This window comes from Durio zibethinus, chromosome 28 (genome assembly GCF_047325235.1).
Source record: "Durio zibethinus cultivar Kanyao isolate XHJ-2024 chromosome 28, ASM4732523v1, whole genome shotgun sequence".
In the NCBI taxonomy this organism is placed as follows: Eukaryota; Viridiplantae; Streptophyta; class Magnoliopsida; order Malvales; family Malvaceae; genus Durio; species Durio zibethinus.
In genome coordinates this window covers 16,430,862-16,446,353 of record NC_143189.1, presented here as the reverse complement: position 1 = coordinate 16,446,353, position 15,492 = coordinate 16,430,862, and the positions used below count along the sequence as shown (strand labels likewise).

Genomic DNA, 15,492 nt, shown 5'->3' with positions numbered 1-15,492 from the left:
TATTCTTAATCTTTATATTTTCACTTACTTAACATATACAAAATTAAAGATTTTTGGAATATATTTACTATATTCAATCTAATAGATTGATCATAGTGAATTAAAAAATAATTTTTTGACCGAAGGGTAACGGAGAGGTCAAATACTCTAGTATAATATTAAAACAAAGGCCCAATATAAACCAAAAAACACTCTAAGTCCCCAAATTCTGCCCATTTATATATATATATATATATATATATATATATATATACATACACACTTGAGTGTAGAATTATAATCCAACTATTTTTAATAAATTAATTGTTGAGATCATGAAAATTCTGATAAAAAACCTCAATTTAATCAAATACTTGTTAGACAAAAAATCTCAATTTATTCAAGCCATCGAATCTAACATAAGCATAATTAAATAATAAATTAACTACATAAGAAAACTCAATCGATATACGTCCATTAATGAAAAATACAATTCATTAGTTATAGAAAATTATAAATATATATTAATTAAACACATTCATAATCAGTATTCATAGACCTCCACAATCTCCTCTAATCTTATAGAATATTTTCAATCTAATCATATACATACCAATATGCACCCATGCACCATTTCTATATGAATCTTTTTCTTATATTAATCTTATAAAAACTTCACATATTTATAATATACTAATTTACCTATCAAAAATCATTTTTCTGTTAAAAAGTTTTTTCTATTTATCTTTTTATCTATCAAACAATATTTAATCAATTTCAAACAAATATATTATAGAATCAGTCACTATTCCCAACACTAATTATATTCAATGAAAGAATTAAGTCAACTATAGATCGGCAAGGAGATCAAACAAAGAATTAAAGAAGTTGGCAAAATTTCCAGTAAGATATATTCAATTCTGAACATATCCAACACAAAAGTGAATTCTGTTTTGAAATATTCAAGGTGTGCTTTCTGATACTTTCAGACATGAGCTGCAGTTGATCCAAAAGACCCTCTAGGCCTCCACTGTCTGTATGTACACCATTGAACCAACTGAACAACTGCACAAACCAATTACAATATATCTCGACATTAATTCTTTGACCAAAAAAAATTGAAAGCTTCAAACTCTTTTCTATCCATCCTTTTAATATTCCTTTTGTTATCCATTTCATTGGTAACATCAGATTCAGCTCTTGATAATTTTCTCCAATCCCTTCCCAAACATTCCAACCCTTCTAATCCAATCGCTGATGCTATATACACTCCCAAGAATTTCTCCCTTCAATCTATTTACGAGTTACACGCAAATAACCTTATAATCTTATCTTCTGCAACCTCCAAACCATTGGCCATTATAACGACCTTACATTAACCCCATGCTCAAGCTACTATCTTTTGCGCCAAGCGCCATGGCCTCCAAATAAGAATTCGAAGTGGCGGTCATGATTACGAGGGCTATCATACACATCCAATGTCCCATTTGTCATTCTTGATCTGTTTAATCTTCGGTCTATACAGGTTGATATGTCAAGCGAGACAGCGTGGGTTCAGGGAGGGGCGAACACAGGCGAACTCTATTACGGGATAGGAGATAAAAGTAAAGCCCATGGCTTCCAATCTGGAGCTTGTACTACTCTTGGCATTGGTGGACACTTCAGTGTATGTGGCTACGGAACCCTGATGAGGAAATATGGCCTTTCTATCGATAATGTCATTGATGCACATTTGATTGATGCCAATGGTAGAATCCTTAACCGAAATTCAATGGGAGAAGATGTGTTTTGGGCAATCCGAGGAGCTGGAGGAACTACTTCCGCAATCATCCTTTCCTGGAATATCGAGCTGGTTCGTATTCCTGCTAAGGTTACTGTTTTCAACGTTGGACCAAGGCGCAATAGATCTTGCTTATCGTTGGCAAAAAGTTGCCCCTAGCCTGAGCCTATAACCGCAGCTGGCAATGGCAACAAAACCATCCAAGCCTCTTTCATCGGCCCTTTTCTTGGACAAACAGGTAGACTTATCGAACTGATAATTTCTTCAAAAATGAACAAAGCATTCCGCCATTGCCAATGCAATCTCATTATGGTGCTTCCTTGTCACACGTTACTGCTCCCAACCGTTATTCTACATGACCTGGACCTACAATAAAGGAAGCGAAGCTGCCCGAATTATCTTCTGAATTTTAGTTTCTTTGGGCAAGACACCACTTCTTGCCATTTGCTATTTGTTATCCTATTGTTGCTTGAAATTAAAACCATCTTGTTCTATATGTATAATAAATTATATAATTTGATTTGTGTTAATTCAACGGGAAGATATTTCTATGTAATAAAGAATAAATTAACTTTTTTCTTATAAATAGACATTGTGCTCAAGAACATTGGCGGTTGGTAATGGGAGCCTGAGGGGGCGTTGCCTCCCAAAATTTTTTAAACATCCTTTAGCATGTATATATATTGATATTAAATATAGTTAAATTAATCCTCTAAATTAAAAATATTATTTTTATTATTTTTTTTAATGTTTTATAACTTAATTTTATGTATTACAATTTAAGAAATATTCAAACCACATTAATATTTGATCATTTATTGTATCTAATAATTATTACTCTCAAATTTTTAAAATCAAGAGATTTGTCATCATTTTTAAATGAACTTAACAAAAATCAAATTAACTTTTTAACTTTTTCAACAAAATTCAAGTTTTCCATCAAGCAAGCACCAAATGTGTTTTTTCTTTTCTTTGGTACAAGTCAAAGTTTAGAAGATTTAGGGAAAGAGAGATTTGGCTTATGTAATTAGTAATTCTATGATTAATTGTAAATCATATTATTGTTAAAATAAAAATATTCTCATAATAATTTTTTTTATAATTTTGTTACTTTATCATGTTTTTATTAATATATTATTTGTATATATATAAATATATATTAATAATATGATAAAATACGCCTTTAAATAAATAAGATAAAATATATTATATATTATTAGTTAGTTAAAATCCGACTGCAAGAGGATCATCTAATTGATTATATTTTGCATATTTAAAAGACTAAAAGTAATCAGTTAGTTGGTTGTATAGAGATTCCACGTCAAAATCAGTTAGTTTTTCACTACTGGTCATATTTTTTGACCAAAAAAAAATCAAAACTAATTTATGAAACTTGACATTAGCGGCTTTGGTCCAAAATAGAAAAAAAAAAAAAAAAAACAATTGCGGTTGACCAATTGTTTAGGTCTAATTTATTAATTTTATTACGATTGAAAAACTTTTGAATTAAAAAAATGCGTTTAAAAGGTATGTGAGATAAATGTAATTAAAAATTTTAAGTATTTGATATTGCAATGAAAAATACTGTAAAAATTAAAATATTAAAAAAAGTATAAAAATAATAAAATATTAAAAAAAGAATAATAAAATAATTTTTATCCCAAACATATTTTTTCATTACAAAAACACCTTTTGAAGAGTTGATTGAAAAATCAAGCTTTTACACAAAAAAGTCAAAATTTTTATTGTTGTTTAGTCAACAATAATCTAGAAAGATTTATTTATAATTATCTAATTTATTGGCAAAGCTAGCAAAGCCGAAGATTGAATTTCATATTATGTTTTGACAAATCAAAGAATGAAGGCTTGGATAGATGAACAATGTTGGCAATATATACTAAAAGTTTGTTACTAGCTTTTGGAATTATTTTATTAATAGCATGTGTAAACTTGCTTGCATTACGCTTAACGAAAGACGCAACTTGGTCTCAATTAGTTAAGTTGCCTTTGAAGCCATCTAAACTTAGACAGCATAATATAGGAGCAATCGATCCTCCGATTCTGCTTCTCCTTTATTATTCTTCCTTCACATCAATCGTAATTACCTTTTCAAAATTCTTTTCAACTTCATTTATTGCTAATACTTGTGCAACTATACATCGCATTGTGTACCTTCACTGTTGTACTATATACTACTTAACAAGAGCTTAAAGCATCAGTCAACATGGACTTAAAATGCCAATTAATTTAGGTTTAAAGTACTTGCTAGACTGGGTTTAGGTGTCTGAGTTTGGATGTCAATTAAGCTAATTTAAAGTGTTTTTTAAATTGGATTTAAAAATTGGACTTAAAATCTTATTAGCACTAGTTAAATTGGATTTGAAAATTTTTTGGTGTCAACTAAACTAAGTTTAAAGCATCAACTAAATTGAATTTAAAATTTGATATGAATTAAATTAGACTTAAATCTTATCGATGCTAGTTAAATTGGATTTAAAATTTAATATCAATTAAATTAGACTTAAATTTTATTGGTGCCATTTAAACTGTACTTAAATCTCATCGATACTAGTTAAATTGGATTTAAATCTTATCGATGCCAATAAAACTGACTTAAATCTCATCTTTTTAAAATGTATTGACATTTATTCTTTTTAAAAACTTAACTTGTTATCATATCTTATCTTTTTTCAATCATTTCTTCAACAACCCTTTTTTTTTCATAAATTATTTTTCAACTCTTCACACTCTTTTGTTATTTTTGCCTCTATTCAAACTATTTTTCTCTCTTTTTTATCATGACAAACCTCTTTTCCTCTTTTTGCTTTTTTTTTCCTATTCTTCATTTTTTTTCTTTTTTTTTAACAAACTCGTTTTTCTTTTTTGTTCCTTTGGCAGACTTGTTTCCTTGATAATTTCTTTTTTTTTTTACTTTTATTTTTTTCAAAACTCAAAAGAATGTCCACATTTTTTATTTTTTCCTCACTATTTAAAAAATTGACAAATGCAATTATTCCTAAAGGTGCAAATGTTGATGTTCCTATACAAATGCAAATACCATAAACATGCATACATCATTTCCATGATGCAAATGTACCTAACAAAGATATGAAAGCAAAACTTATCCCCATGATGCTGATGTCAATATTTTTTCTATATAAATGCCTATAAACCATAAATCCCATTACCCATCAAATTAAGTCTTCAACCTTTTTTCCAAAAAGATCTCTACTTATCCTTCTCCTATTCTTTCTCCTGTTTTCATATTGTTTCCTCACCAATTTCTGCTTGCTTCGCTTTTCAAATAGGTTTTCCTGATTTTTCTTTCATTTTTCAACAGATTTTAATTTTGATTTCCATTTTCATACAATATACAATAAGCATTTCAAACTTGATTGCAAATCTGTGAAGACAAATTATAATGTTTCTCCTAAAAAATCTTTTTTTTTTCTTAATTCTTCAATAAAAAAACATTTTCTTTCTTGAATTCGAGTCAGTCTAAAGGTTTTCACAATTCGACAATTTTTATTTACACCAAACACAATTTTCTTATTTTTCACAAAAATGTGTAACTGGTTATTCAATGTTTTTCAAAATGATCAACAAATTGCCCTACATAATTAAATTTTTATGGTCACAGACAATGAAATGCCCAATCAAAAGTGACTTTAAAGTCTCTTGAAAATTGGTATTCCTTATTATAAATGAAAGTGGTGATAATGGATTGAACGGTTCAGCATATTAAAGTTTTAGTTTATTCATGAAAGGTTCACCACTTGAAAAGAACAAAAGATATTATACTTTTTCATCTAGGCTCACAAATGAAATATAAATTTTTCTAAAAAAACATGAATCCCTTAAAACCCAAACATGTTCAATACTTTCTTTGGCATCTGAATGTGACATTTTGATAAATGTCAAAGTCAACTGTGAGTGACTTAAAATTTCAAAAGGTCATTTAGGAATGGAATGAGAATGTTCAAATTTTTAAAATCAATTCTTTTAATGGATTTCAAACTCCCAGGGCATTAACATTCTTAAATCTTTCAAAAGTATAGGTGGTTTCATATTGGCTTTTCTTTTTTCCTATACTCAAGATTGGCTTCATGATTTTCAAATTTGCTTTAAATTACCCCTTTTTGGAGTTTTCAACCTAAAGCCACATTTTTCCTTCATTTTTTTTTTTTTTTTGTTTTTTCTTGATTGTTTCATCATGCACCAAAGAATTCAACATTATTCAAAATGAACTTGTGGCTTAAAAAAGATAATTTTCACAAAGAATAAGGGCGAAAGGCTTAATTGGTTATGATGACTTCTAAAGGGAATTGCTCTTCAGTTTAAACATCTATGCTTAATCAAATGGACTTTTTACAACTTGTAATGTGGGTCAAGGTTTGTAGTTCTGAAAGAAAATAATAGATAGGCCCAAAATATATATTTAAAGGTAATCAAATAAATGATCATTTCTTATGAAGGATTTATTTAAGGGACATTTGTCATTTCTCTCCTGAAATATTGCCATTTCATCACATTATTCATTCTTTTTTTTCTTTATTTTTGATTTTTGATTTTTGATTTTTCCTTTTTTTGATTTTTGATTTTTTTCTCCAATTGTGATGAAACGAATATAAAAAAATTTGTCTAACATTTGCCTCTCAATATAAAATGTTCTTTGTTTGTTCTTGAAATTAGGGCTTCATCGTGCATGATTCTTGAATATGCCTTTATTTTGCCTCTCAATGTAGAGGTGATCTTTAGGCAAGGTTCATTTAAAAAAAATTTATCAGGCTTGAAGGGGTAACAAGTGGATAATTTTCATGTTTATGAAAAGATAATGAAATATGATCATTTGTCACCTTAGGCATGATCACTTAAGTTGAATAGCGATTCTTTTAAGAAAATGAATCTAAAGAAAGGTTTTTTTTTTTCAAAAATTTATTTTCGAGATTTTTGGTATTTTCAACTTTCTCTTGTCTTTTCTTCTTTTTTTTTTTTTTCCATTTTGGGCTTTTGGCTTTTTTATTTATTTTTCAGGTCTTTGTTTGGATTTATTCAAATTTCTTGAGTATATGATGTCACAATCATTTTTGTTTTTATTTTTTATTTTTGCCTTTCTTTTTTTCACATGCCACCCCATAAATCATATATTAATCCACTCCACCAAAAACATAATGCATGGAAGATGTCCCTTTTTAATGTACCACTTCAAAAGAAAACCCATATGATAATGATGATTATGTTAATGAACTCACTTGAAGTCTCGAATTCTTCATGTCATTTAATCAAAACGAAGGGTTATGTCACAAATCAATTGAGTAAAAGCAAAAAGTTAACTCTCTCTTTAGGTCCATGTGCCCAAAGATATAGAACTAGATAACGTAAGAATTAGGCCTTTATATGTTCGAGGTCATTTGATGAAATATAGGTGATTTTGGTTTTGGCATATTTGAGACTATCGTATAGTCTTGGCATATCAAACTACCAATATCCAAATTCTTTAAAAAATTATCATGTTTGCCTAATCTTCTAAAAATCCCATAAAAAACCTTTTTTTTTTTTTAAATTGATCGTCTCATGGTTCATTACTTAGGAAAAGATTATCACCATTTTTGTCATGACATAATCAAGTGAAATTTCAGTTCATAAAGTTCAAATATATGCTTTTTAAAAAATTAAAGCTCTTGTGTCATTTATTGATTCACGACACAAGGGTGTTTGGAAAGAAAATGTGAACGTATTTATTGGGACGAGTTCATTTCTAGTGGTGATCACAAACTATTTCAAGACTCTTTTATCCTTTCACTACAAAAGAAAATTCTCTTCTTTTCTTTTCATTTTTTCTTTTCAAGGCACTTTCTTCTCTTTATATAGTTTTGAAAATTAATTATGTTGGACTATTTTTGAATCCAACATTCTTTTTACTATTTTTTTCAAGAAAAATCCTAAAAATCTCAGCACTTGAAAAAAATTGAAAACCTTGAATGAAAATATTCACTAATTCATGTGACAATATGGTGCACTATGTCTATTCATTCAATGTAAATATTTAAGCCCAATTTAAAATTTACACTTTCAATAGTGCTTTTAAAATGATATACAAGTTTCAACAAAATACCCCTACTTGAAATCTCAACTTTAAATTTTTGACTTTTAATTCCATCGTCATCAGTTCTCATAGCCACTGACCAGCTCTTTAAATTTTGTAAGATCTGCATCGATCCAAGATTGAACTATATCCTTAAAAGTAATGCAATTTTCTTTGAAATGTCCTTTGACTCCATAATGATATTCACATTTAGCATTAAGATCTACCCTTATTGGTAATTAGGCTTTCTAAGCTTTATAGAAATGATGGAAATCATATGATCTACCATTATGGGTAATTAGGCTTTCTAAGCTTTATAGAAATGGTGGAAATCATATGACTATTGACAAGCTGATGGAAAAGCTTCACATAAGACATTAGAAGGGAGTTTAAGAAAAAGATATTGAGGCATATGGATAAAATGATTGAGGAAGTTTACTAGCTTGAGGTTTTGAACCATAAAAAATTTGGGACAAATTATTGACATATGGTGGCCTATAAGCGTTTACAAGATATCACGGTAAGGTTTCTTCACTTCATCTTTTAATAATTATTTCTTGGGCCTATTCACCAAAAATATTTCCCCTTCTTTCATCCCTAGCATCCATAATTCTTCTTCTTTTATTCCATCCTCAACTCTACCTTTAGTAAATAGTAAATTTGCTAACTCTAAAAAAATATTCCTAATTAACGTATCATAATAGGGCGAAGGAAGGGTATCCATAAATAAAAAATTTAGCTTCCAATTAGTAAAAGGTGATTATACTTATGATGTTATGATGCTATCTCTTTCCAACTTATAACATCTTCTTTGTAGCTTTCATTAAGGCTATTTTCATGCTTTGAAGGGTCAATCGATTTGGAATCATCTTTAGCATATACAGGTAACACTTTAAAAATGCCTAAGATAAATCCCTCTTGTAAACACCCATTTTGTCCAGAGAAAATCAAATTTCTCGATTTTACTTTGATTTGATCTCTAATTATTTATTAAGCCAAATTAGATTTCAGCTCAAATGTAATTTTATAAGACCTCCGGGCATAATTACCAAGTTTTTTAAGTACAATCTATAAGACTTTTGAGCATAATCTTTTAAATCCTCTGAGAATAATCATCAAGTCTTTTCGAACATGATATATAAGACCTCCAAATGTGACCTTTAAGTCATTTGAACGTAATCTCCAATTAGGTAAGATTTAAAAATCTTTATAGCTAAATCTCTTTTAAATTTGAGATTTTTAAGACCTCCGGACATAATCTCTAAGTCTTTCGGGTAAGATTCGTAAGTTTTTCAAACTAAATCTCTTTTAGAGTCGAGATTTATAAAACTTTCAAATGTAAACTCTATGTCTTCTGAGCAAGATTCGTAAGTCTTTTAAGCTAAATTTCTTTTAGAGTTGAAAGTTGTACAACCTTCAAATGTAATTACAAGTCATCCAGGCATGATCTATAAAACCTTCGAACATGACCTTTAAATTCTTCAGATGTAATCTTTAAGTCCTTTAGGCAAGATTTAAAAATCTTTTGAGTTGAATCTATTTTAAAATTGAAATTTGTAAAACCTTCGGACATAATCTCTAAATCTTTCAAGTAAGATTCGTAAGTCTTTCAAGCTTAATCTCTTTTAGGGTCAAGATTTATAAGACCTCCAGGCATAAACTCTAAGTCCTCTGAGTAAGATTTATTTTGAGCTAAATCTCTATTAAAGATAAGATTTGTAAGAATTTTGGATACAAACTCCAAGTCCACTAAGCAACATTCGTAAGTCTTCCAAACTGAATTTCTTTTAGACTTGAGATTTGTAAGACCTCAAAGCGTAATCTCCAAGTAAGATTTGTAACTCCTTTAAGTTGAATTTGTTTTAAAGTCAAGATTTGTAAGAGTTTCGAGCATAATCTCTAAATCTTCATTAACAAAAATGAACTCACCCTTAGCTTCAAATAATGACATGTGATAAATAAACAACCATTTAAGTACCACATTAGTTAACACATTTATAATTAAAGTATCACATTATAAATTTTTAAAGTTTAGTACTATATTGAATATTTTATTATAATTTAGAAACCAATAATAACATTAACCCTTCAATTTATAATATTTACCAAACATCACTACAAATAATTTTTCATATATTGACGTTTGATTATATTGATGGTCAAATTTTATCAGTAAAAGAGACTTTTACTGATTGATTTTTAATACCATCAAAATATACCATATTTATACCAATACTTTATTTAATCGTTAGTATAAATAAACTTTTTCTAATGGTATATAACTATCTGTTAGTATAACCATGTTATATATTGACAGTTATTAACGTAACCGTCAGTATAGGCTCAAAACAAAAAAAAATATTAGCTTACAAAAAATTAAATGAGATTATTGAAGGTGTTTTTTGCCAAAAATGGCTTCAATAATTTATTCAAAAAATTTTAGAGAGGGATTATTGAAGGCGTTTTTCGACCAAAAACACCTTCAATAATCCATGCAAAAACTTTTAGAGGGGATTATTAAAGGTTTTTTTGGTCATAAATACTTTAAATAATCCCTTACAAAAAAATTGAATAGGATTATTGAAGGCATTTTTTACCAAAACACCTATAATAATCCTTTTTAATTTTTATAAGAGGATTATTGGAGGCAATTTTGGCCAAAAACACCTTTAATAATCCTTTTAATAAATTTTTTTGTATACATTATTAACTCCTTGGAAAACCTTCAAAATGCTAGAAAGATGGATCGAACTTATAACCTTACGGTTAATAGGCATATGCTCTAATTGACTGAACTGCTCTAGTGTTTTTATTAAGGGATTATTCAAGGTATTTTTTAGCCAAAAACACATTCAATAATCCATTCAAAAAATTTTGGAGAGAGATTTTAGAAGGTGTTTTTTATCAAAAACGCCTTCAATAATTCATACAAAAAAATTTGGAAGGAATTATTGAAAGCATTTTTTTTCAAAAACACTTTGAATAATCTGTTGCAAAAAATTAAAATTATTGAAGATATTTTTGGCCAAAAATGCCTTGAATAATCCATTTCAATTTTTATAAGGGGATTATTGAAGGTATTTTTGGTCAAAAAATACATGAATAATCCCTTAACAAAAACATTGGAGTAGAAGGTCATAGGTTAAATCCTTCCCTTTAGCATTTTGAGAGTTTTTTAAAGGACTATTTAAGGTATTTTTGGTAAAAAATGCTTTCAATAATTCTCTCAATAAATTTTTTATATTGATTATTAAATGCGATTTTGATCAAAAACACCTTCAAGAATTCTTTAGAAAATCCTTAAAACACTAAAAAGAAGGATTAAACCTATAACCTTATGGTTAATAAATGTATGCTCTAATCGACTACGCTACTCTAGTGTTTTTCTTAAAGGATTATTCAAGATATTTTTGGCCAAAAATACCTTGAATAATCCTATTTAATTTTTTGTAACAAATTATTCAAGGCGTTTTTGGTCAAAAACGCCTTCAATAATTTCAAAAAAAAGGTAAGAGATTATTTAAGATATTTTTGGCTAGAAATACCTTGAATAATCCCATTTAATATTTATGAGGGCATTATTCAAACTATTTTTGGCCAGAAAAGTCTTAAATAATCCTAAAAGAAAAAATGACGGGCTTCTGAAATTAAATCATTTTCTTTACCTTCACCTTCCACTGACTCTACATACTTAATTTTTACCTCCCACCAACTCTTTCTACCCGTCGGTACCCATATCTCAATCTCCACCTGCCACCAACTCTCTTTATCTCTCATCGACTCTACAAACTTAAATCTATCGACACCTATTTTGTTTTAGAGCTGAATTAAAGTTGAAGTATCAAGATTCTTATCATTTCTCAAAGATATTTTTTCATTTTCTACATTTCAATTTTGTGTCAATGAGCATGCCTTTTTTTTTATATATTTTTTGTTGTATTCAATGAATCTTGGCTCAAAATATATATATAGAAGATTTGAGGTTCAGCCATTACTAATAGCACCAAGAGGATTCTTTGATGCCAACTGGTTCACAAATTTGTATAAAAAAACCCAAATCTTTGTATTTAGTGACTCAACACATTTATAACCTTGGTGTAGGTACAATAAAATAGTAAATTGCATTGTTTAAAAAATATTTCCTGGAATTTAGTTATTAAATTACATATTTTCCCTGTATGTAGGTAACAAAAATTAGCTTATGAACAAAATCCTAGATCCATCTTATCTAGATGGTGGGCAGAAACCTTTTAAAGACCCTCAAAAAATTTTGAAGAATTCAACAACTTCAGCAGTTGCTTGGGTTGGTGAAACAAGGAGAGCCCATAACAGTGGACAAAATCTTGTTAGCAATTCATTTGTTTATAGTTTTTGGTATGCTTGACTTAACCTTGGGAACATTTCTTATGTTAATTGATTGGTAAAAGCTTAATTTGACATGGAATTCTTTATTAGGTTTTACTAATTAAATAGGTATTCAGACCAACTTGGGATGGCATCGTCTTACTTTAAGATGTTGTTCATTTACTTCGATCACCATGTTTGTAGACATTCAATAATAGATATTGATGTTCTTTTCTTTTTAGATTTGGTACAATGATGTTATTTCTTGACTTATTTTAAATTTGAGGATTATAAAACAATTTGGTTGTTGTTTTATTTTAAATGTTATTAATTTTTTTTACTTTTTTTATGTATTTTTACTTTTTATGAAACCATATCATATTATGATTATAAATAAATTAATATTAATAATTGAAAATATAATTCTAAAAAAAATTATCGATGCCTTAAAATTTATACCAACGTATTTTACTATTGAAATATTTCAAGATATTGATAGTTATCATGGACTATCAGTAAAAGTTAAAATGCATAAGGCTATACTGACAGGTATTAACTATTGGTAAAGATATACTAACAGAGATATCATTGGTATAAGTTGAAAAAATTAAAACATACGAGTCTATACTAACGAGAATACCATTGGTAAAAGGTATAATGTGGAACATACAATAGTTGCCATACCAACAACTATACATATAGTGACAAATTAAAAACATCAGTATATCTTTGTTATATATTCTGACAGCTTAAAAACTATTAGTATAAGTCTATACCGACAAGAGATATATTATATACTGATAGTTATAAATTCATCAGAATAGATATTTTAACCATCAGTAAAGAGTTTATTGTGTTATACCGATAGATTTTTAAGTTTTACTGATGATTTTTTTAAGCATCAATATAGAACAGTTTTCTTGTAGTGCATGTTTTATGTTTTCAATTTTTGAAAATATATAACAATATTATGTAACCAAATATGTTTTCTCTTTTCAAAATTTCAAGACAAAACAAAACAAAAATAAAAATAAAGTTTTCAAAAACAGAAAAGCTAAAATAATAATTAAAAACTTCCTTAAAGTTTATCACTTTATTTAGATAAATTTTTATACTTTTATTAGATCAAAGTAAGCTCTTAACTTTTATTTTACACTCCAATAAGCCTTTAAATTTTAATTTGTGTCCAAATAAGTCTTTAGATTTTAATTTATACCTAAATAAACTCTTAACATAAATTAATATTTTGTTTAAAATAAGAGCATACTTGAATATAAATAAATAAAAAAAAGAGTTTAGTTGGGTACAATAAAATCACAATAATTTATCTAAATAAAATAATAAAATTTAAAAGCCCTTTTAATATTATGATCAAACAAAAAACTAACAATAATACCAAACGCCTGCTAACGATTTGACAGTTATGGTAAATTTGGTATATTATGGAAAGAAAATCTAAAATTGTGAATGTGTACCGTGTACTTTGAACCTGACTTAAAAAAGAAATGAAAACCAGCCAACTTTCGAAAATAGTCTAAACAAAAAATTAAATTATGCACTCAGTTTATACATTTCCAATTCAAAAACGAATTTTGTTTTGAAATTTTCTGTACATTCCTTGAAAAAGTTATAGACTGTTGGCGTTTAAAACATCATACGCTCTATATATACATGCATCACTGAACCAACGCACCAATATGAGAAAAATGAAAGGTCCCTATGCTCTATTATTCGTCGCTTCAATCCTTTTGCTTTCATTTTCATCTGTAAATTCAGCTTCAGCTGATGTCGATGCTTTTCTCCAATGCCTTCCCAAACAACATTCCAATTATAACAATTCTAAACCTATCACTGATGCCATATACACTCCCAACAATTCCTCTTTTCAATCGATTTATGAGTTACGCACAAATAACCTTAGAAGCTTGTATTCGGTAACCTTGAAACCTGTGGCCATTGTAACGGCCTTACATGAATCTCACGGTCAAGCAACTGTCGTTTGTACAAAGCGACATGGCTTCCAAGTAAGAATTCGAAGTGGCGGTCATGATTTTGAAGGCCTATCATTTGTATCAAACGTCCCATTTGTCATTCTTGATCTGTTTAATCTTCGGTCCATAGATATTAATATGTCAAGCGAGACGGTATGGGATCAGGCAGGGGCCACCACTGGCGAACTATATTATCGTATAGCAGAGAAAAGTAAAGTTCATGGCTTTCCAGCTGGAGTTTGCATTACTCTTGGCATTGGAGGGCACTTCAGTGGAGCTGGCTACGGACCCATGATGAGAAAAATATGGCCTTTCAATGTCCTTGATGCCCAATTGATTGATGCCATTGGTCGAATACTTAACAGAAAGTCAATGGGAGAAGGCGTGTTTTGGGTAATCCGAGGAGGTGGAGGAATTAGTTTTGGAATCATTCTTTTATGGAAGATCAAGCCGGTTCCTGTTCCTCCTAAGGTTACTGTTTTCAAGGTGCAAAGGACTTTGGAACAAGCCGCAGCAGATCTTACTTATCGCTGGCTGCTCATAAACTACCTAAAGATCTTTTCATTAGACTGGAGCCTAGGCCTTTAATCGGAACTGGCAAAGGCAACAAAACCATACAAGTTAATTTTCTTGGACAAACGGATGGACTTGTTCAACTGGTGAAGGCAAACTTACCTGCATTGGATTTGCAGCCTAGTGACTGCTTAGAAATGAGTTGGGTTGAATCCATCCTTTTCTGGGCCGGATTCCCCAATGGAACATCCACTGACGTCTTACTCAAAAATCGAGTGCAAATGAACATAGTCTTCTACAAAACCGAGTCCGATTACTTCAAACAAGTTATTCCTAAGTCAGGCTTGGAAGCCTTATGGAATTTACTGATGAACATCGAGCATATTTTCGTCCAACTCAATCCTTATGGTGGAAGAATGGCAGAGATTTCAGAGGGTCAAACGCCATTTCCGCATAGAGCTGAGAACTTATTCAAAGTACAGTACACAGTGGTATGGTCGGATGCTGAAGGAGGCATCAACGCTGCAGAGCGGTAATTGGAATGGTCAAGAACACTGTACAGTGCAATGGTTCCGTACGCCTCCAACTGCCCAAGGGAGGCATTTCTCAACTACAGAGATCTTGACGTTGCTAGCAATGACAGCAACAACACAGATTTCGCTGTTGCCAAGGTTTACGGGGCTAAGTTTTCCAAGACCAATTTCCAGAGGTTGGTACGTGCGAAAACGATAATAGACCCTCACAATTTCTTCAAAGATGAACGAAGCATTCCCCCATTTTCATCTAATAAGTTCAAATGA

The 15,492-nt window shown here is 29.5% G+C and overlaps 2 pseudogenes; both read left to right on the top strand.

Moving 5' to 3' along the window:
- The first annotated feature begins 970 nt into the window (after positions 1-970).
- On the top strand, positions 971-2,134 carry LOC111280684 (tetrahydroberberine oxidase pseudogene; annotated as a pseudogene).
- Positions 2,135-13,894: 11,760 nt separating this feature from the next.
- On the top strand, positions 13,895-15,492 carry LOC111281343 (berberine bridge enzyme-like 17 pseudogene; annotated as a pseudogene).